The sequence below is a fragment of the Pleurodeles waltl genome, chromosome 10 (genome assembly GCF_031143425.1).
Source record: "Pleurodeles waltl isolate 20211129_DDA chromosome 10, aPleWal1.hap1.20221129, whole genome shotgun sequence".
Taxonomy (NCBI): domain Eukaryota; kingdom Metazoa; phylum Chordata; class Amphibia; order Caudata; family Salamandridae; genus Pleurodeles; species Pleurodeles waltl.
The window spans coordinates 1,069,110,805-1,069,138,571 of NC_090449.1; the positions used below are offsets into that span (position 1 = coordinate 1,069,110,805).

General features: G+C 51.6%; 1 protein-coding gene across 1 annotated transcript in view; it reads right to left on the reverse strand.

Annotated features, from left to right (window-relative positions):
- Positions 1-21,382, reverse strand: part of LOC138262245 (BTB/POZ domain-containing protein KCTD12-like) — an 86,817-nt gene extending 65,435 nt beyond the window's left edge. Inside the window, exon 1 of the mRNA XM_069212110.1 lies at positions 21,061-21,382. The gene's annotated coding sequence lies outside the window, so the exon portion shown is untranslated. The remainder of the gene's footprint in view (positions 1-21,060) is intronic.
- Between the last annotated feature and the right edge of the window lie 6,385 nt (positions 21,383-27,767).

A 27,767-nucleotide genomic window follows, 5' to 3' on the forward strand; every position in this document is an offset into this window, starting at 1 on the left:
GCTCACAGCACTGGGTGCTATCACTACCCCTCCTGTAAGCTCACGGCACTGGGTGCTATCATTACCTATCCTGTAAGACCACGTCCTTGGGTGCTATCATCACCCCTCCTGTAAGCTCACGGCACTGGGTGCTATCATTACCTCTCCTGTAAGACCATGGCCTTGGGTGCTATCACCACTCCTCCTGTAAGCTCACAGCACTGGGTGCCATCATTACCTCTCCTGTAAGACCACGGCCTTGGGTGCTATCACCAGTCCTCCTGTAAGCTCACAGCACTGGGTGCCATCATTACCTCTCCTGTAAGACCACGGCCTTGGGTGCTATCACCAGTCCTCCTGTAAGCTCACAGCACTGGGTGCTAGCACCCAAGGCCGTGGTCTTACAGGAGAGGTAATGATAGCACCCAGTGCCGTGAGCTTACAGGAGGGGTGATGATAGCACCCAAGGACGTGGTCTTACAGGATAGGTAATGATAGCACCCAGTGCCGTGAGCTTACAGGAGGGGTAGTGATAGCACCCAGTGCTGTGAGCTTACAGGAGGACTGGTGATAGCACCCAAGGCCGTGGTCTTACAGGAGAGGTAATGATAGCACCCAGTGCTGTGAGCTTACAGGAGGGGTGATGATAGCACCCAAGGACGTGGTCTTACATGAGAGGTAATGATAGCACCCAGTGCTGTGAGCTTACAGGAGGAGTGGTGATAGCACCCAAGTCCTTGGTCTTACAGGAGAGGTAATGATAGCACCCAGTGCCGTGAGCTTACAGGACGGGTAGTGATAGCACCCAGTGCTGTGAGCTTACAGGAGGAGTGGTGATAGCACCCAAGGCCGTGGTCTTACAGGAGAGGTAATGATAGCACCCAGTGCTGTGAGCTTACAAGAGGAGTGGTGATAGCACCCACGGCCGTGGTCTTACAGGAGGGGTAATGATAGCACCCAGTGCAGTGAGCTTACAGGAGGGGTGGTGATAGCACCCACGGCAGTGGTCTTACAGAAGGGATGGTGATAGCACCCAGTGCTGTGAGCTTAAAGAAGGGGTGATGATAGCACCCAAGGACGTGGTCTTACGGGAGAGGTAATGATAGCACCCAGTGCTGTGAGCTTACAGGAGGAGTGGTGATAGCACCCGAGGCCGTGGTCTTACAGGAGGGGTAATGATAGCACCCAGTGCTGTGAGCTTACAGGAGGAGTGGTGATAGCACCCGAGGCCGTGGTCTTACAGGAGAGGTAATGATATTTATTTAATGCATTTTTATATAGCGCGGACTTTACCCGAAGGTGTCAGAGCGCTTCACAATAGGCAAAGTACAGATACAAGAGGAGACAAATTACAAGTGAGCCAGTTACAAAAACAAGCGTTACATTACAAGAGGCAATCGTGATAATTGTGCACGTATCAAGAGCAAAAAAATAAACGAGGTAGCAAACGATACGTTATGAGAGGAAAAAGTGACGTGTGCAGGTTACAAGAGTAAATAAAGTACGAATAGAGGTAAAAAAGTTGCAATCAATGGTAGACACTCAAAACACTAAAACAATAGTTACGTTACATGAGGCAGTGGTGGCCGTTGTGCATGTATCAAAAGCAAACAAGATATAAGAGGTAGCAAATGATACGTTGAAAAGGAAAGGTGCCGTGTGCATGTTACAAACGAGTACAAGATACAGGTAGAGGTAAAATACTGCACTAAATGGCAGACACTCAAAACACAAAAACACCCTGGGAAGGCACTTCTATAGGCATGGAGAACAGAATATCCTATAATGGAAGGACTTCCTGCTGAAAACAGAGGGCTTGAATTAACTTAGGAAGTGTCTTTGAAGGAGGAGAGCTTTGAGGTCAGGTTTGAAGGCCTGGGAAGAGGTGGTGGTCCGAAGCGGAGGCGGAAGTGAGTTCCAGATTCTCACCGCGTTGCCTGAAAAGGATTGGGCCATCAATCTTTCCTTCTTGAAAGTGGGAGGTTCAAGCAATAACTTTTCTGCATTACGTGATGGTCTGGAGCCCCCAGAGAGTTTCAGTTTATTCACCAGGTAGCGAGGGGAGGAGGAGTGCAAGGCTTTGTGGGTGATACATGCAGTTTTGTAGATAGATCTTGCCTCTATGGGAAGCCAACGGAGGGTGGATAAAATGGGTGTGATGTGGTCGCTTCTTTTGGCCCCATATATGAAACGAGCTGCTGAATGGAGAATAGACTTCAGGGGGGAAAGGTGGGATTTGGGAAGGCCAGTAAGAAGAGAGTTGCAGTAGTCCAATCTGGAGAGAACCAGCGCTTGGACCAGGGTTTTAAGGTCGTACTCCGGGAAGAAGCGACGAATCCCCCAAAGAAGGCGCAGTTGGTGTCGAGCAATGATAGCACCCAGTGTTGTGAGCTTACAGGAGGGGTGATGATAGCACTCAAGGACGTGGTCTTACAGGAGAGGTAATGATAGCACCCAGTGCTGTGAGCTTACAGGAGGAGTGGTGATAGCACCCAAGGCCGTGGTCTTACAGGAGAGGTAATGATAACACCCAGTGCTGTGAGCTTACAAGAGGAGTGGTGATAGCACCCACCGCCGTGGTCTTACAGGAGGGGTAATGATAGCACCCAGTGCAGTGAGCTTACAGGAGAGGTGGTGATAGCACCCACGGCAGTGGTCTTACAGAAGGGATGGTGATAGCACCCAGTGCTGTGAGCTTAAAGAAGGGGTGATGATAGCACCCAAGGCCGTGGTCTTACAGGAGGGGTGGTGATAGCACCCAGTGCCGTGAGCTTACAGGAGGGGTGGTGATAGCACCCAGTGCTGTGAGCTTACAGGAGGAGTGGTGATAGCACTCAAGGCTGTGGTCTTACAGGAGAGGTAATGATAGCACCCAGTGTTGTGAGCTTACAGGAGGAGTGGTGATAGCACCCAGTGCTGTGAGCTTACAGGAGGAGTGGTGATAGCACCCAAGGCAGTGGTCTTACAGAAGGGATGGTGATAGCACCCAGTGCTGTGAGCTTAAAGGAGGGGTAGTGATAGCACCCAGTGCTGTGAGCTTGCAGGAGGAGTGGTGATAGCACCCAAGTCCTTGGTCTTACAGGAGAGGTAATGATAGCACCTAGTGCCGTGAGCTTACAGGAGGGGTAGTGATAGCACCCAGTGCTGTGATCTTACAGGAGGAGTGGTGATAGCACTCAAGGCCGTGGTCTTACAGGAGAGGTAATGATGGCACCCAGTGCATTGAGCTTACAGGAGGAGTGGTGATAGCACCCAAGGCCGTGGTCTTACAGGAGAGGTAATGATAGCACCCAGTGCTGTGAGCTTACAGGAGGAGTGGTGATAGCACCCAAGGCCGTGGTCTTACAGGAGGGGTAGTGATAGCACCCAGTGCTGTGAGCTTAAAGAAGGGGTGGGGATGGCACCCAAGGCTGTGGTCTTACAGGAGGGGTGGGGTGGTGATAGCACCCCAGGCTGTGGTCTTACAGGAGGGGTGGGGTGGTGATAGCACCCCAGGCTGTGGTCTTACAGGAGGGGTAGTGATAGCACCGAAGGCCATGAGCTTACAGGAGCGGTAATGATAGCACCCAGTGCTGTGAGCTTACAGAAGGGGTGGGGATAGCACCCCAGGCTGTGGTCTTACAGGAGGGGTGGGGTGGTGATAGCACCCCAGGCTGTGGTCTTACAGGAGGGGTGGGGTGGTGATAGCACCCAAGGCTGTAGTCTTACAGGAGGGGTGGGGTAGTGATAGCACCCAAGGCTGTAGTCTTACAGGAGAGGTAGTGATAGCATCCAAGGCAGTGCTCCTACAGGAGGGGTGGCGATAGCACCCAAGGCTGTGAGCTTACTGGAGGGGTAGGGATAGTACCTTCTGCTGAGAGCTTAAAGGAGGGGTAGCGATAGCACCCACTGTTGAGAGCTTACAGGAGGGGTAGTGATAGCACCCAGTGCAGTGAGCTTACAGGGGAGGGTGGTGATAGCATCCAAGGCTGTGAACTTCCCAGTAGTGATAGCACTCAAGGATGTTAGCTTACAAAAGGGGTGGTGATAGCACCCAGGGCTGCAAGCTTACAGGAGGGGTGGTGATGGCACCCAGGGCTGCAAGCTTACAGGAGGGGTGGTGATAGCACACAAAGCCGTGAGCTTACAGAAGGGTTAGTGATAGCATCAAAGGCTGTGATGAGCTTACAGGAGGGGTAGTGATAGCAACGTAGGCCATGAGCTTACAGCGGGGGTAGTGATAGCACCATAAGCCATGAGTTTACAGGAGGAGTAGTGATGGCATCCAAGGCCATAAGCTTACAGGAGGGGTAGTGATGGCATCCAAGGCCATAAGCTTACAGGAGGGGTAGTGATGGCATCCAAGGCCATAAGCTTACAGGAGGGGTAGTGATAGCACCGAAGGCCGTGATGAGCTTATAGTCGGGTTAGTGATAGCATCAAAGGCCGTGAGGGTACAAGAGGAGTAGGGATAGCACCGAAGGCCGTGATGAGCTTATAGTCGGGTTAGTGATAGCATCAAAGGCCGTGAGCGTACAAGAGGAGTAGTGATAGCACCGAAGGCCGTGATGAGCTTATAGTCGGGTTAGTGATAGCATCAAAGGCCGTGAGCGTACGAGGGGGGGTAGTGATAGCTCTTATTGCTGTGAACTTATGGGTAGTGATAGCACCTAATGCTGTGATCTTAAAGGAGGGTTAGTAATAGCACTGAAGGCTGTGAGCTTCCAGAAGGGTAGTGATAACACCAAGTGCCATGAGCTTCCAGAAGGGTAGTGATAACACCCAGTGCCATGAGCTTCCAGGAGGGGTAGTGATAGCACCCAGTGCCATGAGCTTCCAGGAGGGGTAGTGATAGCACCCAGTGCCATGAGCTTCCAGGAGGGGTAGTGATAGCACGCACTGCAGTGAGCCCTGTGGTCAGTGAACACCACTTCGTCACAAATATTCAGTCAGCCATATTACAATCCCATTATATTATATGGAGATCGTAATACGGCGATGGAATATCCGTCACATTTCTGATGGAGTATTCCATCCGCCAGGATTGTAATCAAGCCCTTAATCATAAAGCATGGGGCTAGCAGTGCGAGAGATCGGCCCACCATACAGAATCACGGCTTATATATGCTGGGTGCTGCACCATCCATGATGCTCTTCCTAGCCTAATGGCTGATCAGAGATTCCAGCCCGTCACAATTTCTCCTAATGTACCTATAGGACAGTTGACCTCAACAAACCCTGCACATGGCAGCCTGCTGAGACACCTTTTCTTCCAACGTAGCAGCAATGGCCTGCTGAGACTTTCACTATATATGAAGGAAAGCGACCTTCCCTTTAGCCAGTAACTCTGTGCTAAGCAGTGTCTTAAACAAAACCCAGGCCCGCCATACCCAAACTAATCTCCCCTCTCGATATGGTGCACTGGTCTAGCACGGCTCCTGCACAACAGTTCTGAAATCTAGGCCAGACGAATAACAAGCCTTGGTAATGCCAACGAGACTGACTTAACTGAAAGTGCCTCTTCAGTCATTGATGAGTTTAGGCAATGAGTAGGTCATCATGCACGCACTCTGCTATTCATCCTTGCACTCATAGATCCATTCATCCACCCACCAACTCATTCTTGCTTTCACTTACCCATCCACAATAAAACAGACACAAACTCAACAAGTATATGGAATATAAATAAACAAAATAGAAGTAGAAAAAAGAAAACATGTTTCCACCAAAACGTGGTGGGCATATGCTTGCAGTACAAAAATAAACAGACAGCGCATCATGTCACTGTCTTGCAATGATGTTGTACATAGTGCATGGTTATTTAAAGTTCCAACTTAGCTGCCACATTTAGAAAAACAGGCTAGCCATCTTGGAGTGATGATAATACAGTTTGCACAGTACCATTCCAAGATGGTATTTCACCATCACACTTGGAGGTCAACTTGGAAAGCCAAAATGTATAGTGTACCACTGTTCTACTGATGTAAGGTTGCCAACCCAATGCTTCTAAACATGGTGGACATCTTCCAACTGCAAAACAATGATACACTTGGACAATCCCGTTCGAAGATGGCTGGTTTGATTAGCAAAAGTGGCAGTATGAGATCCTGCACACCAAAGATTAAATGAATGAGAAGTGAGTGACCCAGTAGGACTGTCTGCAGAGCTTCAAGTGCAGTATGATAAAACGGAAAAGAAACAAAGGAGTAAAAAGGGGTACTTTAAAAGGAAGAATGAAAACCTCCAGCCCAGATACTGAAGGACAGTCATTTTCAGGTAGCTGTGCACAAGTAATCAGGCAAATGCTGTTACTCACAGGGTAACAAGGCAAGTTGCAGAAATTGGCTAAGCCATTTCCCCTGCAAGTATGGGGTAAAAAAAAGAACGCAAAATGACACTTTAGATAGAAGATGAATAACCGAAAGACCTTCTAAGTATGTATCATGTTTTAAAATTATTATTATAACAAGGCCTGGTAGATACACTTGCCATGCCCTACCAAGAGGGCCAAGCAAGGATTATCACAGTACAGCTTTTCTAATCCCAAAGGTTTGTTAGAGGATGTAATCAATGCCTAAATCCTTGGGTAATGCAGTAATCTGTGACATTACATGTACCAAAATGCCTGTCTATACAAGCATTAAACGGGTGTAATTCCATCCAGACCAGTTATATTGACTAGCATACGTTTTTCACATTAAGTAAGTCGAACCTACTCTCTTTGTCCTAATTTTCATAATAAAAATTTCTTATGGCTACTTCTGCCTTCAGAAAACCCCACTTTTGAGCATCCCAGACATTCAACTTGATCCGTAGACTTTTCTGTAGTTCTTCCACAATAGTTGAGGTGCTTGCTCCACAATGGCGTAGGAACTCACTGGAACCACAAAGTACCCACCCCAGTTCCTGACATCAATTCTTGTTTGTTCCACACCTATGACGCAGGTTCAAAGCATACCGTTATATATCCCTGTCAGGAATTCAACATTTTCTTCTGTGTAGAGCAGTACGTTTCTCCTGAAGTGATGAAAAGTTGATGCCCTGCAGACACGGAGGGTTAGAAGCCCATTCTTGACCCTAACAACATTGGCATTTGGTGTCTTGGTACTGGCCACAACTCAAGGTCATGAGAAACTTGTCAGAATATACAACAAAAGGGCACTAAAGAGGGGACGTGGGGGGACTGTTTATGGCCAGGGTTCAAAGATGACCACCAGGCTAAGAGAAAGTTCCGACCTTGTTCGAAATTGCCATGGTCCCTGTCTTCAAAGTTGTAGTGGAGAGGGGACACGAGAAATGTAAGATCCCTAGACACTCCCCAACCTGTATGGTTTCATCTCTGGAACCAGAGTTGGCTACGATATTGCCTTCTTCTGACTTGATGCCATTGGCCCCAGCTACCCTGGCCTGGCAGTGTTACTACCTCCTACCCTACCTCTGCATTCACCATCAAGACCCCTTGGTCTACAGGCCTATTTGGAATTCCCTACTTCAGTCATAGATCCATCTTTCTTGAACGCCATAATCTGATCCAATGTTCTAGCCACAGATTCCTTACCTTAGAATGTTCCCCAGGTGTCAGACTGAATCCAGAAAATCCTTTGCAGTACCACTGCATCCTGATCGGCAGCGTTGAGTAGCTGTGCCCCAGAAGTGATGTGTGCAGTGCCTAAATACCCACAGTATTGGGAGGCTGACATCAGTTATTTTCTTTGCACGCCATCTGCAGGATCCAAAGAGAGCTACCTCAATCCATGTTTTAGACCTTGTCACACCAAAATAAAAAAAAGAAGAAATAATCAGTTGTCCAAAAGGTCAAAACGCACTTAGACTTTTCAGCGCCGTTTCAACTCTACAGACAAGGTGGTGGATTAAAACCACAGATCTAGGCCCTGCTCCAGTACATCAGCTGTGGAGCCAGAGTCAGAGTCTAGGTCTCCTCTGCGCGTCCCAGAAATTCCCAGAGCGATCCCGGCTCAGCTAAGAGAATTTTATAAGGCCATGCAATTCATATTTGGGTGGACCAACCCTTCTAGAGTGCCTTCGGGCCCCATGCGTTCAGCAGGTGTCCACACTGTATTCACTCTAGTGGGCTCGTCCTTGGTGCAAATCAGGCCCATTGAATCCATTCCTGGGTCCTGTGGCGAGGTTGTGACCTTTTCAGGAGCCTAATCCAGGGGTGCTGACCCAATCATTACAGCAGACTCCAAAACTGAGCCAAACTGATGCTGATCCATCCCGATCTGAGACAGTGCCTCCCTTTACTGATGGACCCTGTGAGGAATACAGTTGAAGAGCCAGAGGATTACTGATCCCAGTGGTATAGACACCTCTCCAGACACTGATCTAGGCCCTCCTTCTAGTGTAGATATAGAGGAAGTGGCTTTGTTTGCCATGGGTATGAGGAGGATGGCTGAGGTCCTGGACCTAAGCTGCCCTCAGTGGCAATCAAGATGAACATCTTGACAGCGGTGCTTCAACCAGGAGAAGCCCCATGGAACCTCTTCTTCCTTTTAATGAAGCCCTCACTGATGTCCTGTTCAGGGGATGGGTCAGTCCCTTCGCAGGGGCTCCTGCGCACAAGACAATTGACTGCCACCATTGCTCTGTTCCTAGGGATCCAGTTTTCCTAATGCTGCACCCCACCGTGGAGAATCTGGTTGTCTAGGCCTCCAAGGTTAACCCTGGCACGTTTCCTATCACACCACGAGAAAGAGAATCCAAGAGGCTGAACACCTTTTGTAAGAGGATTTTCTCTTCCATCAGCCTTGCACTGTAGTTAGTGACTACCAGATGCCTCTTGGGCCAGTATTCCCCCACAGTTTGGGACTTGGTTGCACAAGTGCTGCCCATGGTCTCGGAAGAGGCCCAAGGCATCCTGTCCCACACTATCGCCAATGGCAGGGATGCTGCAGAGTTCATTATAAGTTGCAGACTGGATATGGCTGGCTCGCTAGGCACAGCCATTGCTTTGTCAGTGGCATTTTGCCATGCCTGGCTGAGGTCTACTGGCTATTCAGGGGTGAGTGGGTTGTCCAGGAATCTCTAATGGACATGGAGATTCGGCGCTTGTGACCTCTAAAGCCAGCATGGCCACTGCCCAGTTGTTGGGACTCATGGGCCCCATGCCAGCCATTCTCTGCCTTTTCATCCTTTCTTTGTCCATGGTAGGGGCTACCAACCATGTCCTTTCCCAACCAGCCACCACTGCCAACAGGCCCCCCTCTCCTTTTATGGCTGCAGTTTAAACAAGCCTCTTGGGGCAGAAGGCCAGAGATCTGGCCAGTGCACCACCCACCTATAAATCAAATCCTTTTTATATGCCCTCTCGTCATTATGGGCAACCTGTCGGCAGCAGAATCAAGTACCATCTGCCTCAGTAGCAGTCCATAATCTTGAACAGATGTCTCCAGATTGTCCAACAGGGTTACATCCTTGGATATACAGAAACCTCACTGCCCATGCCACCATCCTAAGACTGACTGATGGAGTTCCACCTCCCCTGACGCATCAGGATGTGCATGCCCTCTCAGCGAAAGGAACCACCGAGAGGGTGTCAAGCTTTAGAAATAGGTTGTGATTGCAATTCCCAACACTTTTTGGTGCCTCTGCCTTATACTACACCTGTACCCTCTCAACTACTTCCTGAAACAAAAACAATATGTTGGCTCAGGGCCTGTCTGCCCTGGGCCCTAGACATTGGATGGTAGCATTGGTCTTGCAGGACACCATTTCCACATCTATGTGCCGGCCCACCAACGTTACCTGCGGTTCATAGTGGGCCACAAGCACTTTCAGTTTGCTAAGCTTCCCTTTGGCCTTGGCCTTACCAGCACCTCTCTATTATTCACAAACGTGATGGTAGGAATTACAGCTCAGTTGCAGAGGTTGGGGGTTTCAGTCTTCTTCGATCTCAGTGACTGACGGCTAAGGTTTTAGAGCTCCTACTTACCTCCAAGGAAACTAAAGAAAATATAGGGTGCTCTAGCCTAGGATTCATTTCTCTGAGCTGGTCATCAGGTGACATCCCGACAGTTTAGTTGGACCTGGACACTGAAGGCTCTGTAGGACAGAGCTGGGGTGTCCTTCTTTCTATAGGCCTGAAAGACCATAACTTCAGACCAGTAGGTTCTTTAAATTGTAAAGAGTATACCCTCCCTTTCCTACGGTCCCCTCTCCAGACCCCTGCCTCGGTGTTCTGGTCAGACAGAAGATGTCATTATTTTGTAGCAGGAGGTGGCACTTCTGCTCCAGAAAGAAGCAATGGAGCCGGTGCCAGAGCAGGAGATTGGGCAGAGGTGGTACATTCTGTACATCCTGGTGCCCAAAAAAGGATGTCTTCGTTGGAGCCTAGATCTCAGGCTTTTCTTCGGCAAGGAGAAAATCAAGACTTTGTCCCTGGCTCAGGTTTTTTTGGTGCTGGAAGCTTGAGACCGGATGCTGTCCTTAGATATGCAGGATGAGCATATCAACATATTGATCCTATAGTAGGTACCTGTACCTTTTTTAGTGTGGTCCACTTACTACCAGTTTACAGTCCTCCCGTTTCATCAAACGTCAGCACTGCAGGGGTTTCTGAAGGTGATGGCAGAGGTAGCAGCCCATCTTAGAAGGTCAGGGGATCCTGGTATCCCACAACTGGCTGCTGAGATCCAGGTGTCAGGAGATGGCGTCTCGCTTTTTGCAGTTGATACCATCCAAGATTATTGATCTGGACTTTTCCATCAGTGTGCCCAAATCTCATGGAGCCCCCTCAGTGCTTCCTGGTCACAGGGGCACTGAACACGAAATCAGACCTAATACTGACAACTTATTATTACAGATATATACAAAATTGTAGATGGTAACACAATATACAACCCTTGCTTAAACAGCATAACAAGGATTCTCCATCTATAAATCGTCTGCCCCAATAGTTTGTCATGGCGTAACCAACACCAAAATCCCTGCCTAATATTGTAACAAAATACCTAGGGTGCAGAAGGTTTTGCACCCTGTAATGACAATACGCCTTAATGGCCTATTGGCTTTAGAATATGATTTTCACAATAAATGTGTCATTCTTTCTGACTTGATGATAACTTTTCTTCATGAACAGGTAATGCCAATAGCCTTGATCGATGGCTTGGCACCATAACCGCCTCAGTGCTGCAGGGCTGAGCTTAAGCTTTTACTCAAGGTGGAAACTAACACTGGCATTTACAGCGAAAGCACACAGCTGCTGCCAAATCACTATCTGCACTCAAGGAAACCAACATTTGGGCGGAGCCAAACCCCTCCCTCAGTAGTGTTTCTTAAAGGCCTTTCCTTCTGTTGAGTACATACCGTAGTGTGACAGCTAACCTGTCAGACCAAACCTAGAAACGAGTGATGGTCCCCACTTCCTGAAAGTGCGGCTGATCTGTTCTCAAGTTAAGCCAGTTGGAGGGCATTTACTGACCCTTGAGAGCTAGGGCTGTTGTCAAGCCTAAATTGGAGCATTTCGTGAATATACATAAAACACACGAGTTTAGGATTAGAAAATGTGCACATACTAACATCAACTTCAAAATTCTATGTTCTCACATAAAAAGATTTTTCACCAACACGCCCTTTCTTTCTTCACTCCTTGTGAAAAGTGCGGTGATTGATGTTTCTTCGCCCGTTTTCTGCAGCAGTTATATCTCCTCCTCCAATTTGTAAATTAAGTGTACAAATAAATGAAAAATGCAATTAAAAAGGTTTCTCAGTACTAAAAATGTATACCCTAATGGGTGTGTACCACATTGCATTTCTCTAAATCTTTTCCCTGAAACTCCCACAGGTACAATATAAGAAGACACTTTATACACAGGAAATTAGGTACTTTAAATTCATGGGAATTACACCGCTTTAACTTTTGTAAAAATGGTGTAACCTACGCATTGGTAAGCTCCTTCTACTTGAAGGTGTCAGGCAAAAGTCAAGAAACATTTGTTGGTAATGTGGGCCCTTGTCCCTAAACCTTCAGCAGCCTTCAGTCGCAGCAGACCCTTTCATGAAGGGTGCTGACATCCGATAAAGCTTACAGAGCTTGGCATCCAGGTAGGTTTTTAGTGCTTGCACCTTCATCACAGACACAACATAGTGGCATGTTTATGTAACGCAGTGGTTTGTGGCACCCAGCACAAGGAATCTTTTACAGCATTTGGAAACAACCCATAGGGGTGATTCCAAATGGCAGAGAACTAAAGAATAAATTATGCACTGCAAAATAGCGTTTATCTTTGCTGTGTCACTAGGCGTAGGTGATCTGTGGGGGCATTTGCCTTCCGCAATGCCCCCTCACTGTATAACAATACCTGTGGCTGTCCCCTATTAAAAAAAACAATGCGTACCCTTGAAGCACAAGTGATACCAGACCCTCATTTCCTGCACAGGGAAATGTTGGAGCCTGCAGAAAGATACCTCGGCCCTGCTTAATTCATGTTCCTGCAGTGCCCTTCACAATCCTCTATGTCAGGTAACAAATGCCGTGCCAGCAGTATAAAAGGACAAGTCAGGGTAGCAAAAAATCAATTTACATGTTATGTTGAGTTGTAAAGTGCAGTCACTCACAAGTGTATTATGGCACTGAGCTTGTGTGTGGGCCTATCCCTGCCTATAGTAGGTTGTTTGCTTGAAAATCCATGTCTTCATTTTCTTGCAGCATTCAAGGAGAGAGGAAGAGGCTCTGATGTGGACTGGGAGCTTGTTCTACACTTTACGGGCCGTGTAAGAGAACCTGTTTCTGCCTTATCTTGTTCTGTGTATGCTTGGGATGTGCGAGAGTAGGAATCCTTTGGTGCGGAGCAGTCAGGTTGGTTGGTGGAATGAGATGTGACTGTTCAGGTAGGTGGGACCTGATTTGTATAGTGCCTTGAAAGTGTGTGGAGAGTTTGAATTGAGTGTGTATTAGGAGCCATTGTAATTCCCTGAGGTGTGGTGTGATGAGAGGTCTGTGTGGGAGATTGAGGATGAGTCTGGCTTCCGACTTCTGGATAGTGTGTAGTCTTCTAATGAGTGATCCCAGTGTACTGGGTGTTCTCCCCAAGTCCAGTTTGCTGGTAACTAGGGCATGAGTGACCCTATGAAAATTGCATGGGGAAAAATGTTTTGGGACACCCCTTTATCTTGGCCCCTGCTTCACTAATGACCCTGAAAATTTCAACACAGTAGCTGAACTGACAGTTTTGAAAATGTTATGAAGATTCGGCAAAGTTATTGGCAAAACAGAAAAACGTTTTTCCTATGGAAACTAGGTCCTAACTATAAGTACCTACTGGCGAATGTGTGTGTGTGTGTGTATAATACACACACAAACTGTAGAAAAAGCTTTTTTTTTTTTTTATTAAACTGGTCTATATCTTTGGCGCTGGTTGCTGAATCTTGACATTTTCCCCAAAACATACAACTCTGACTTCAGCTGCTATCTGGAAACTTTTGGGATGATCCCTCAAGTGGGGGCGAGAAAAAAAGAGGGGGGTCCCAAAATTAGGTTTCTCACTGTTAATTTCCTTAGGGATTTTAAGCAGGAATAGAGGCTGAACTGCTAAATTGAATTAAACTAAATTTGGCAGAAACCTGGCTCTTGGTACAGAATGAGCCCTTTTTGTTATCTGGTGTAAATTTGTTCAGTAGTTTTTGAAATATTTAAAGAAAAACAAAATTTGTATATGTAAGGACGTGAAGGCTCTGCCTTCCCAATCTCATGCTGAGATTCCAACAAGGAAGCAGTGGGAGCAATCTTGGGACTCTGCCTTAGCCGAGTCCCATAAAAAAATTTTTTTAAAACATAAGAAAAGAGGCCTTAGCTTTGGGCAAAAAATTATTTAAAAAAAACATTATTGCAAATTTGTGACGGGATCATCAATCTGAGGTTTAAAAAAAAAAACCTGGAGCGGTCTCTGACGCTTGTTTTACGAAAGCACCTGGGAGGGCCATGTTGAAAATAAAGGAGGGTGGTGTACAGGGCACCCCCTTCTGGGCTTATCTATGCCCTGAGGATGCCACCTCCCCTGGGCTTTATTTCAGTAGTATGTTGGGGGGGGGGGGGCCTACGTGCCCCCACGGACTACCACCTCCCTGGGGCAAATTGAGTAAATTAAATAAATGAGACCCCCGGGGACTGCCACCTCTCCGGGGCAAATATTTTATTATATGCGGGTGCCACAAGTTCCCTCACAGCGCTGGGTATCACCACTCCCTGGTGTAAAGAGTGTAAAAGAAATAGGATAGACCCCGGCACAGCTCTGGTGCCCGCCACCTTCCCGGGGCGGACTATCAGTTGCATGCATCCCCCCCCCAACCGCCACCTCTGCAGGGATATTTACTTAAATTGGGGGGCACGGGCATGGCCTCTCCAGCACCTCATTGTGACAAATACAAAGTTGGAGGGGGGTGCGCAGCCCCACTCGTGGAGCCATAGATGGCCCTGGGGACCACCATCCTCCAGGGTCGGCTCCTGCTATGTTCCGGGAGTGCCCACCCCGGGGACATAGCTGTTTGCTCTAACTTGGTGGGAGCTTTGACAACTCCAGTCAGAGCAAAACACTCCGGTTCCAGCAAGCGAGAGCTGTCAAACAGATCTTGGTTGCTGGAAGCAAAAATGTCCTCTATTTCCCTGGCTGCAGACATACAGGCAGGGAAACATTTGCTCTTACAGAGAGGGAGTTGCATGTTTAGCAGCTCCATGTCTATGACAGCAATGCCGGCTCCCACAGGAGGTGGGGAGCTGGCTGGGACAGTGGGTATCTTCAGGCTCCCACCCCGCAGTCCCCAGTGGTGCTGACTGGGTGCCCTGCAACTAGAATATGCCTCCACCAGATAATTCATTACCAAAGGTAACTTGATCTTTATGATGAAAAAGTCCACCTTATATTGTTTTTCGTTGTTACATTGTTTCACTTTCCACAGCGAAAATATGTAAAGGCACTGGGAATTGACGAAAACAATAGAAAGTGGACTTTTTCTTAATAAAACTGTTAGTCTGAGAAGAAAATACACGTATCTTTCCCATACAGTGTGAAACTGGCACGGTTTTGCTCCCCGAAGTAATCCCGTTCTTTTGTATCTTCACCCTCCAGCCCTCCCTGGACCCAAAGACATCATCTCGGTCGAACTCCAAATGTGGTCGCACCCAGGGGACGCAGTGGACACTGAAACGACATAGGGAGGAGGCACCAGGGAGTGTAACTGGGTGCCAAGAAGAAAGGAACCTTTCTAGGCCAACTTTACGTAGCAACTCTCCCTCGCACGCGCCTGATTCACCACCACCCACCCGGCGAAAACACTAGCAGCCCACGAGGGGTCTTCATGCGTCAAGGCGATGCAAACGCCCTAAAACACTAGAGAGCTCAAATCACAGCGGCCTGGATACCCAAACACTCGCAGCACGTGCAGAGCCCCTCCAAACACATCACACTCCTCGCACGCGCAGCCTCCCGCCAAAGAGATCACACGCACCGCGCGTGCACCGCCGCACTTATAAACAGAGCACTCCCCGCACGCGCAGCAACCCGAAAAAGAGATCACACGCACCGCGCGTGCATCGCCGCACTTATAAACAGAGCACTCATCGCACGCGCAGCAACCCGAAAAAGAGATCACACGCACCGCGCGTGCATCGCCGCACTTATAAACAGAGCACTCATCGGACGCGCAACATCCCTCCGAAAGACATCGTACGTGCATCGCCGCACTTATAAACACAACACTCATCGCACGCGCAGCACCCACCACAGTCCTCACACATACACGTGCATCACCTATAACCTTTTGTCTTCCACCTAAAAGTGAAGTACAAAATGGTTGCGTTTGGCTTTTCCCAATGGTGCACTGATTAGTGCGATATCGGCAGCCCTCGCCTTCCGCCAGTAGCATCTTGCATTGTGGGGCTTTCAGTCTTCATGCCATTGTGGGCTTCAAAATCTCAACATGCAAGGACGGGCCACACGCGCCAAAGTGCATGGAAGTTGGAGAAGGGGTCCTATGCGCCGGGGCAATGACCCCAAGGAGCAGCGGCCGCTGCACATCTGCACGAGTGGGAGTGCAGTGGCAGGGCTGGGGTTTGTGACTGGACCTGGGCGGTATTTGCAAGACAGCAGTATATTTGCATTTTAATTAATGTCCGTAATACAGTGTTTCCTAAACAATGGGTCATGGGGAGCCAGCCAATTCTTGGTGATTGTGAAAGTCCAAGCAATAAACAAAGATTCCTTTAAATTCTGCATTTATGTGTCACATTTGCCTCACCTCACAGATGTCAGATGTCAGGCAATATCTTCTGACAAATTGCTCCTTTTTTACATGAGGATTGTTGTTTACAGACTCCTCTCACTTTGCAGCCAGAGAAAGAAAAGTGAATTATGAGACAGTCTTGTGGGGGTAGGATGTCATTTTATTAAACACAAACTGTAAATACGTGTAAATGAACTGTACGCATTCAGAAGTTAAGGAAGCAAAAATGGAGCACAACGTAGAGAGGGGTGGCCGTGCCCGCTAATACACGGCGGAGACCGAGTCACCCATTCATGGCAAAGATGGGGTTCACGCGCCCACATCTATGGCAATGACGAGGGGGGCGCCTCCACAGCGCCGAGGTCCCACATCATCCACGGAGAGCGGGAAGCTCCTCCACTCACCCTTTGAAACCAGAGGGACACCAGGCCGTGGCTCCCGCAGAGGGCACCGGACGTGAGTGGGCACACACCGGGGCTACAGCGGTCGCACTTGGTGTGGTCGGATTAGGGCTCAGTGCTCCTGCATTTAGGACACTGGATGAAGCGTGTGCGTGTCCCACACGATGTCCGTCCTGGGGGGGTGGGTGGCGGGAGGCAGTAGTACTGCATCCAGAACTCTGGATGGACCGTGTGTGTAGCACTGACCCTGCTCCGTGCAGTCACACAGTGTGCGTCCCAAGAGGGGAGGCAGGGTCCTGGCTGGACCGTGTGTGTGTGTGTAGCACTGACCCTGCTCCGTGCACTCACACAGTGTGCGTCCCAAGAGGGGAGGCAGGGTCCTGGCTGGACCGTGTGTGTGAGCAGCACTGACCCTGCTCCGTGCACTCACACAGTGTGCGTCCCAAGAGGGGAGGCAGGGTCCTGGCTGGACCGTGTGTGTGTGTAGCACTGACCCTGCTCCGTCCACTCACACAGTGTGCGTCCCAAGAGGGGAGGCAGGGTCCTGGCTGGACCGTGTGTGTGTGTAGCACTGACCCTGCTCCGTGCACCCACACAGTGTGCGTCCCAAGAGGGGAGGCAGGGTCCTGGCTGGACCGTGTGTGTGAGCAGCACTGACCCTGCTCCGTGCACCCACACAGTGTGCGTCCCAAGAGGGGAGGCAGGGTCCTGGCTGGACCGTGTGAGTGAGCAGCACTGACCCTGCTCTGTGCACTCACAGTGTCTGTCCCAAGAGGGGAGGCAGGGTCCTGGCTGGACCGTGTGTGTGAGCAGCACTGACCCTGCTCCGTGCACTCACACAGTGTGCGTCCCAAGAGGGGAGGCAGGGTCCTGGCTGGACTGTGTATGTGTAGCACTGACCCTGTGTGTCCTGAGAGGGGAGGCAGGGCCTGGCTGGACCGTGCATGTGTAGCACTGACCCTGCTCCGTGCACCCACACTGTCCATCCCAAGAGGGGAGGCAGGGTCATGGCTGGACCGTGTATGTGAGCAGCACTGGCCCTGCTCTGTGCGCCCACACAGTGTCCTGAGAGGGGAGGCAGGGTCCTGGCTGGACCGTGTATGTGTGCAGCACTGGCCCTGCTCCGTGTACCCACACAGTGTGCGCCCCAAGAGGGGAGGCAGGGTCCTGGCTGGACCGTGTATGTGTGTAGCACTGACCCTGCTCCGTGCACTCACACAGTGTGCGTCCCAAGAGGGGAGGCAGGGTCCTGGCTGGACCGTGTATGTGTGCAGCACTGGCCCTGCTCCGTGTACCCACACAGTGTGCGCCCCAAGAGGGGAGGCAGGGTCCTCGCTGGACCGTGTATGTGAGTAGCACTGACCCTGCTCCGTGCACCCACACAGTGTGCGTCCCAAGAGGGGAGGCAGGGTCCTGGATGGACCGTGTGTGTAGCAGTGACCCTGCTCCGTGCACTCACACAGTGTGCGTCCCAAGAGGGGAGGCAGGGTCCTGGCTGGACCGTGTATGTGTGCAGCACTGGCCCTGCTCCGTGTACCCACACAGTGTGCACCCCAAGAGGGGAGGCAGGGTCCTCGCTGGACCGTGTATGTGAGTAGCACTGACGCTGCTCCGTGCACTCACACAGTGTGCGCCCCAAGAGGGGAGGCAGGGTCCTCGCTGGACCGTGTGTGTGAGCAGCACTGACCCTGCTCCGTGCACTCACACAGTGTCCGTCCCGAGAGGGGAGGCAGGGTCCTGGCTGGACCGTGTGTGTGAGCAGCACTGACCCTGCTCCGTGCACTCACACAGTGTGCGTCCCAAGAGGGGAGGAAGGTTCCTGGCTGGACCGTGTATGTGTGCAGCACTGGCCCTGCTCCGTGTACCCACACAGTGTGCGCCCCAAGAGGGGAGGCAGGGTCCTCGCTGGACCGTGTATGTGAGTAGCACTGACCCTGCTCCGTGCACCCACACAGTGTGCGTCCCAAGAGGGGGGGCAGGGTCCTGGATGGACCGTGTGTTTAGCAGTGACCCTGCTCCGTGCACTCACACAGTGTGCGTCCCAAGAGGGGAGGCAGGGTCCTCGCTGGACCGTGTGTGTGTGTAGCACTGACCCTGCTCCGTGCACTCACACAGTGTGTGCCCCAAGAGGGGAGGCAGGGTCCTCGCTGGACCGTGTGTGTGAGCAGCACTGACCCTGCTCCGTGCACTCACACAGTGTGCGTCCCAAGAGGGGAGGCAGGGTCCTCGCTGGACCGTGTATGTGTGTAGCACTGACCCTGCTCCGTGCACTCACACAGTGTGCGTCCCAAGAGGGGAGGCAGGGTCCTCGCTGGACCGTGTATGTGTGCAGCACTGACCCTGCTCCGTGCACTCACACAGTGTCCGTCCTGAGAGGGGAGGCAGGGTCCTCGCTGGACCGTGTGTGTGTGTGTGTGTAGCACTGACCCTGCTCCGTGCACTCACACAGTGTGTGCCCCAAGAGGGGAGGCAGGGTCCTCGCTGGACCGTGTGTGTGAGCAGCACTGACCCTGCTCCGTGCACTCACACAGTGTGTGCCCCAAGAGGGGAGGCAGGGTCCTCGCTGGACCGTGTGTGTGTGTAGCACTGACCCTGCTCCGTGCAGTCACACAGTGTCCGTCCTGAGAGGGGAGGCAGGGTCCTCGCTGGACCGTGTGTGTGTGCAGCACTGGCCCTGCTCCGTGCACTCACACAGTGTGCGTCCCAAGAGGGGAGGCAGGGTCCTCGCTGGACCGTGTGTGTGTGTAGCACTGACCCTGCTCCGTGCAGTCACACAGTGTCCGTCCTGAGAGGGGAGGCAGGGTCCTCGCTGGACCGTGTGTGTGAGCAGCACTGGCCCTGCTCCGTGCACTCACACAGTGTGCGTCCCAAGAGGGGAGGCAGGGTCCTCGCTGGACCGTGTGTGTAAGCAGCACTGACCCTGCTCCGTGCAGTCACACAGTGTCCGTCCTGAGAGGGGAGGCAGGGTCCTGGCTGGACGGTGTGTGTGTGCAGCACTGGCCCTGCTCCGTGCACTCACACAGTGTCCGTCCTGAGAGGGGAGGCAGGGTCCTCGCTGGACCGTGTGTGTGAGCAGCACTGACCCTGCTCCGTGCAGTCACACAGTGTCCGTCCTGAGAGGGGAGGCAGGGTCCTGGCTGGACGGTGTGTGTGTGTGCAGCACTGGCCCTGCTCCGTGCATGTGTGCACCACCGGCCCTGCTCCGTGCACTCACACAGCCTGCGTCCTAAAAGGGGAAAGAGGGGCAGTGGTCCTGCCCGCAGGAGCAGTAGAAACAGGGGCGGCGGATTGTCGGTTCGAGGGACTTGGGGGTGAGCGAGATGGGCTGGGGGGACGGGGGGAGATTCAGTGGAAGTCAATGAGTAGCAGAACTGGGGGGGGGGAGAACAGTGAAACTAGGGGGCTATGACAAATAGGGGTGCAATGAAAGTTAATAGTATCATACGTAGGGGGAGAGGAGACAGTGAAAGTAGGGGTTGTGGGCGATCGGGGTCAGTGGGAGTTGGGAAGCGTTGGGGTGCCGCCGACCTGCATGAAAGTTCGAGAGCCAGGGGCAGTGCCCCCCAAGGAGCAGCGGCCTCTGCACTCGGGGGTGTGGCTGCTACGAGTTCGGGGTGAGCAGGGCTTGGACATCTGCACCGGTGGGAGTGAAGCGGCAGAGCTGGGGTTTGGGGTTCGATCCTGGGGGTATTTGCAAGAGCCCCAGGGGAGACAGGCGTCAGTGCAGTTGGGGTTCAGATGGGGCTTTGCATGGGTGTCAGACGTCAGTAGAAGTTCGGGGTGAGCAGGGCTTGGACATCTGCACGAGTGGGAGTGAAGCGGCAGAGCTGGGGTTTGGGAGTGGACCTGGGGGGATATTTGTAAGAGTTCCAGGGGAGAAAGGAGTCAGTGCAGTTGGGGGGGGGGGGGGGGGTTCATTGAGGGCTTCCCGTGGTTGTTCAAGGTGCGCAGAAGTTGGTCTATCTGCAAAAGTTCTGGAGTCGGCAGGAGTTGGGGGGTCTTGGGAGCAGCAATGAGAGGGGGCGGTGGAGGCTGGCCTCCTCTGGGGGGAGCAGTAACAGCTGTACAGTTAAGCCGGATGGGGTACCGTGGCTTATACTGAGGGTCAGCGCGGATACGGGGGTTCCAAGCAGCATTTAGTGGGGTTCACGGGAACTGGACGGTGAGCGCGAGTGGCGGGGTGACATGGGGGTCTGGTGGAGGTGGGGGCGAGGCTGTCGGGAGTTAAAGGGCAGCTGGGTGTCAGAGACGGGGCTCCATAGGGCTGGAGTCCGTGGGTTTGGGGCTAGAGGAGGGATCGGTGGGATCTCGGTGGCTGGATGGGGCTGGTGGGGGGAGAGCCCCGGAGACCCCCGCAGAGACACAGCCGCCCGCGCCCGGTACAAGAGGCAGCGCTATTTAAATACATAAAGCAGATTACAATTACCGCGGCTGAAAGGGAATGGGGGCGCGGTGGGGGCTTTACCTCGGATCCGTTCACTCCAGGGTCCAGGCGGCGGATCCTGCCCTCCGGGGCTGCGACGTCGCGGGCTCTGGTCCCTCCCGGACCCGCTGTCCTCCAGGAGCTCTCTCTCCTCCGCCTGTCCCTCCCTCTGCTCTCTCCTCCCTCGCAGGACCTGGACCTGCAGTGATTACTGACGCGTCACACGCTCTTCTTCCTTCCTCTCCCCACACCCCCCCTTCCTCTCTCTCCTCACGCTGCCTCCCTTCTCTCCGCCATCCCTCCACTCTCTCTACTGCTCTTCTTCTACCTTTTTTTTTATTGCCGGAAAGGCAGCAAACATCCCCCCACCACATCCTCTGACGTCGCTCCGCGCAGCCGCCCACATGCACATGATTAGCGCAGGGGTGGGGGCCGGTTTAGGGGAGCTGGGTGGGGTCAGATGGGGGGAGACCCGGGGTGAGGGGTTTTAACACGACGGGAGAGTAGTGGGGATGAGGGAGTGTAGAAGGACTGAGATGTGAGGCTAGAAAAGGGGCGCGGGGGAGAGAAAGGCAGGGGTGGGGGAGTGTCACAGGTGGGTAGCGCAGTGTGACACTAGGGGAGAGGGGCCGTATGAGGGGGTCTGAGAGTGCGGCAAAGGGCCAAGGATCAAACGAGGGAGTGCGGGGGAAGACATGCAGGGGTGGAGTTTTGGAGAAATGGAGGACGGAATGACATAAGGGGAGACAAGTTGGAATGGGAGAGGTGGGTCCTGGGATGTGGAGTGTGACACGAGAAGGTAGGGGAAAGATAAAGGGGTGAGGGTGGAATAGGGCCAGTGGTTGAATGTGAGCGTCTGAGAGAGGAAGGCAGCTAGAGACGTCGAAGAGAGAGTAAAGGCGGGAGAGTTCGATGGGAGAGAAGAAAGGCGAGGGCGTGTTGGCCAGTAGGGAATGTGAAGGGAGGGACTGGAATAACTAGACGAGGGCCTAGGGATGAGGGATCCTAAGGGCAAGGGGCCAGGATGGAGCAATGTGAAGGGAGGGACTGGAATAACTAGAAGAGGGCCTAGGGATGCCAAGCCATGACATAGGGTTGGTTCATGGATTGCAGTCTTGATAGACTGGGAAGAGCGCCCAAAGCTCTGCCCTCATTGTGGTTAAAGTCTGGTGCCTTTGCCAGGCGATAAGTAGCACAAGCTGGGTGGTGGCAACATAACGTGTTGTGATCAGTAACAGTTAACAGGCCTGTTTGCCTGTTTCACTGGAGTGCGGCATACAGGCTCACTCCTGTAAAGTGCTGCAGCTGTATGCTAAACCAACCTTTGCCCTACATCAGGTGAGTATGTAGTGCTGTGCAGTGTGTTGTATGCATGTGCTGGGTATATCTGTACCTGTGAATGGTACAATCCATGGAAGATTCTGGCTTCTATTTTGGGAGACCCAGGGCTGACTGGAGGAGCATGAGGAGGTAAAGGAACCTCATACACATTTGTGGATTGCTACATTCCCTTGAGCCATTCCTGTGAGCTGGGTTGGAGGAAGGAGAGCCAGGTTCTTCAGTAGACTTTAAAGGGTGCTCTTTGATTCAGAGAGAGAACACCAGAAAGAGGCCTGGGCACATCTCGGGAAGGAGATGGGTCTGTTAAAAGAATCATGCAGAGTAGGGCTAGGGCGCTTGGGTAAGCACACATCACTGTGGCTGACTTCCAGGTGTGAACCTCTAGTCATGCTCATAGCCTATTTTTGTGGGGCTATCAGATTTGGAGTTGCTCCTGCTATGACAGACTGCTTTCTGGAGGAAGGGCAGAGGAGAGGGCATTTCAAAGCAAACAGCCCTCCAATACAAACTTCAAAGACTAAGACCCTAAATCACATTTGGTGTCTTGAAATGAACTATAAGAAGGGGAGCTCAAAGCCCCCCAAATTGTCAACTGTCAAACACCCAGTCATGCTGGGAAAGGGGGAGAAGCTGTGCAATATTTCTGTGTGTGACCAGGGCTGAAGGTAAAGGCGTGCCAGATTCCCAAGTGGGCAGGGGGGACATTACCCAGAGAATCCAAGACCCACCTGCCCCTGGAGCCTATAGCACCAGTGACCGCCTGCTTGCCAAGACCAGTGAGCAAGAGGAGGGAACTGGAGGGAGCAAGGTCCAGCAGAATATCATGTAGAGTGAATTCCTGTAGCTAGGCTGCACTGATTGGGTCTTTGCCTGAAAGGAGGTTTAAGTCAGGGACCCCCATATATTAGAGAGGCATATAAAATAGTTGTGGTCAACTTTACAGCCGTGCCAAGCATGCAGTGGCCCGTGTGCCAGAGGGATCAGGCTTTCACATGTTTGTGCTGTGTAAGTTAGCGACACTGTGTGACAGAAATGGCCAATATGAAGTTAGCTGTACCATTCGAGCTGTCACCAGTGTGTTAGTGATTCCCGTATGCCAGAGGGGGCTGCAGTGAAGAGGAACTTGATGTTGTACCGCTGGGGCAGTCACCTGAGTAAGGAGCAGATGTGGTGACCCTATACGCCAGAGGACACTGAAAAAGACAAGGATCATAGCCTGATTGATGACATTGCCTCATGGAGCGGCTGCAGTAGTGACTCGTGCAGGCCCGAGCACCGCCTGAGGACCAGAACCAGCATCGGATGAATCCCTCCCAACCTCCATACCTATGAGAAAGACTAAAGGAAACTTATTGTCGCTTCGGAGGAGCTCCAAGGACACCCAGCCTTGGCAGAGCCACATGTGTGATACTCACCAGAGCTGCCGCACCCACAAGACAGTCTTGAACACTTCAGTCAGACAACCACTGCTGGTAAGACTGAACGATGGACTGGAAGTCCCTGTAGGAAATTGCTAGATAGCGCTTCGGCCCTGGAACACATTTGACTTTTCTAACACACAGAGTGGGATTTCTGAGACTCGGACTGCTAGTGGGGCCTAACCTGAATTTCACCTATAGTGAATAGTGAATAACCACTACCACTAGGGAGAGGGAAGTGGGACGGAGGGACCTGCCTATTAAACACTAGAGCCCTAACCGCAGGAGGCTGTGTGTATTTGTTTATGTCACATTTCACTTCGTGTTCCTATATAAATACAGCTTTTTTAGTAAAAGATAATAATTGACTGAACTGTAATATTAGTGGTCTATTGAACATACTTTGTGTTGTAAACCGGTGCTCACTTCCCTGTGTCCTCCTCTGAGGCTGATTGCTAGGCCCGTGCTACCACTAAGATTCAAGTGCTGAAGGGGTATTTGGGCTAGTTGTTTCAGAATCCATAGTAAGTAGGGGACATCAGGAATAAAATGCCTCAACCACGACAGTTGGGCCCTGTAGCCCCTGCTCGCCCTGTGTCCCTCTGAAAGGGGTTCTAACAGTCAGGTAATTTGGAGTGGGTGGGTCTGTTGGGCTATCAGATTCCTACCTCCCAGGACATATAATGGAGGCTGCAGCTCCACCCGGGTTCCTGAGCCTGATTGGGACAGCTCCGCCTGCACTACTGAGCCTAATTGCATCTTCTGATGCCCCTGCCAATGCCTCCTTTGCTCCACTTCTGCTCCAGCCCTCCGCCTTCCTACCTCGCACCCTGGCCCTTCCCACCTCCCAGGACATATAATGGAGGCCGCAGTGCAGCAGGCGCGCCAAAGGCAAGCCCCTTCTGCTCCTGTGTGTGCCTGGACTGTGCCCAGCGCCAGGACCCCTGGTCCTCCCACCCCCACTGATACACCACCGGGGAGTTCAAGGCCCTGAACGTCAGACATCCCATCAACAGCTGCTCAACAGCCTCCCCACGTTCAACCAAAGGACCCTTCATCTGTCTACACTGCTGTTTCTCCTGCAACACGGGCCCACATGCGCACACTAATGCCTGCACTGCACCCACACATAAGACTACAAACAACCAAGCAGCACTCCATTGAATCCTGCTAAACACCCGCTGCGTATGCAGATGCCACAGACATCTCGGACACCATTACCACCCACGACCTGGATGTCACCTTCATCACAGGAACATGGCTAACACCCTCCTCAAACCCCCGACATTGCCCTAGCCACCCCTGATGGCTACAAGGTGATACACCAAGACTGCACCAACAAACATGACAGGGGCATCACCATCATCTTCAAGGAAACCATCTAATGCACCATCACCGACGACGACCCAACACCCCTCATGGAGCATCTCAGCTTCCAACTCCAAATCGATGCCAACACCATAATGCAAGGCACCCTCGCATACAGACCTCCGGGACCACACCCAGCCTTCTGCGACACCATAGCCAACCTAATCGCCCCTCTCGCCACTACATCCTACTCAACGATCAAAGTTTTCACCTTAACAACACCAACTCCACTTCTTCATAGAGAACCTCATTAACATCGGCCTCACCCAACTAGTTACCAAACCCACACACAAAGCTGGACACACACCAGACGCCATCTTCACTTGTAGCGATAGAATTAGTTTCACCCACATTACTGAACTGACCTTGACAGACGTCATCGTCCACTTTACCATCTCCAATTCCTAGCACACTAACTCCAAGCACCGCAGCACCCCCCCAGTGAAGCTGGGGCAAGGTAACAGAGACCCTATGGGTGCAAACCCTATGCACCGTAGAGTCAGTGCCCACGGCAGACCTCGACCTCAACCAGGCATTCGAAAACTTCACCACCTGATCACCAAATCCGCCAGCAGAGTCGCCCTGCTGAAACCAGCTAAAACCAACAACACCTCCAAGCCAGGAAGATGGTACACTCCGGAGCTCAGAAATTCCAAACACGACTGCCACCAACTTGAGAAACGATGGATAGTGATGAAGGACTCCTCCGACAGAGCAGCCTACAAGACACCCCTCAACAACTGCTACCACCACCACATCAAGGCAGCAAAAAGAGCAGGAATCACTCCTGCATCAACACTGCAGCCAACCGTATGAAAGAACTCTTCAGAATCATCAAGGCATTAATTAGCCACAGAGATCACCATTCACCCATCCCAGGAACTCTGCGACACCTTTTGACTACTTCCACAGCAACATCACCACCACATGCAACAATTTCGACCCCTAACCCTCCACCTTTAGCCTAGGCAAAGAACACCAGCCACACAATAACCTCCTGGTCCCTGATTATCACACAGACCACGTAGCCATCATGGAATCCATCCACTCCGGAACACCCACCGACACCTGCCTCGGAGTCAACACTGTTAGCACAGAACTAACCCGCATCCTCAACACCTCCATCTCTGCGGCAACTTTCTCGGACAAATAGGGGCACACAGAGGTGAGACCCCTCCTAAAGAAACCCTCCGCCGACCCCAGGAACCTCAAAAATTACAGACTGATCTCCCTGCTTCCCTTCCCGGCCAAAGTGCTTGAGAAAGTGATCAGCCACCAGCTCACTGACTACCTTGAACAAAACCACCTTCTCAACACCTTACATTCAGGATTCTGGGCCAACCACAGAATGAAGTCTGCATTGATCGCCGCCACGAAAGACATCAGGACCCTCCTCGACTGAGGAGAGTATGCAGCTCTGATCCTTTTGGACCTCTCCACAGCGTTCGATACACTTTTCCACCAGACTCCACATTGTAGGCATTGAACAGAACGCTCTTAAGTGGGTCTCCTCTTTCCTGTCAGGCCGCAACCAGAGCATCCTCCCTCCTCCCTTCACTTCAACACCAAAGAACATCACCTGTGGTGTACCCAAAGGATCCTCCCTCAGCCCAGTCCTATTCAACATCTACCTGACCCCCCTTTCAGACATCGTCAGATTCCACAGACTCAATATAGTCTCCTACGCCGACAACACTCAACTAATACTCTCAGTCACTGAAGACCCCCATGTTGCTAATTTCTGCAACACCATGACCAACTTCGCAACATGGATGAAAAACAGCTGCCTAAAACTAAACACTGACAAAATAGAAGTGCTGATCTTCAGGAAGAAGACCCTCTCCATCCGACCACGCACGAAACCGCTGCATCATCCTCAACTGCCAACCATCCATCAGTCGTCAAGTAAACTCAGTTGCCTCCTGCTTATACATCTCCATATGCTCTGCCAAATCTTCAAATGATTCCCTAATGACAGCAGAAAGACAGTCACCCATGCCCTGGTCACCAGCCGCCTCAAATGTGGCAACACACTCTACGCCAGAGTGTCCTCCCAGCTATTTAAGACTCCAGACTCTGCAGAACACCGCAGCCAGACTCATCCTCAACCTTCCCAAGTATTCAAGCATCACCCTCCTCCTCAAGAACTTCCACTGGCTCCCTGTCCAGAAGAGATGCCAATTCAAAATCCTCACACTCGTATACAAGGCTCTCCACAACCTTGGGCCGTCCTACATCAACCATCGATGAGCTTCTGCGTCCCAGTAAGACAACTATGCTTCGTCTCGCTGAAACTTGCACACACCCACCACATCAATCACAGCTGTAGCAGAGGCCGCTCTTTCTCCTACACAGCAGCCAAGTCCTAGAACAGCCTTCCCCTCCACCTCTGAACAGCTCTCTCCTTGGCGGACTTCAAAATGAGACTCAAGATGTGGCCTTTCAACAGAGGCACAGCACTCTCAGCGCCCAGATACCTTTAGGGGTAATAGTGCTGTGCTTTACAAATGCTTTGATTGATTAATTAGGGCACCATGTAGCTGACAGACAAATGCGCGAAAAGGAAAGTCTGATCAATCCCACAGATAGGTTTAGCAACAATACAGTGGTCCCAGGAGATTG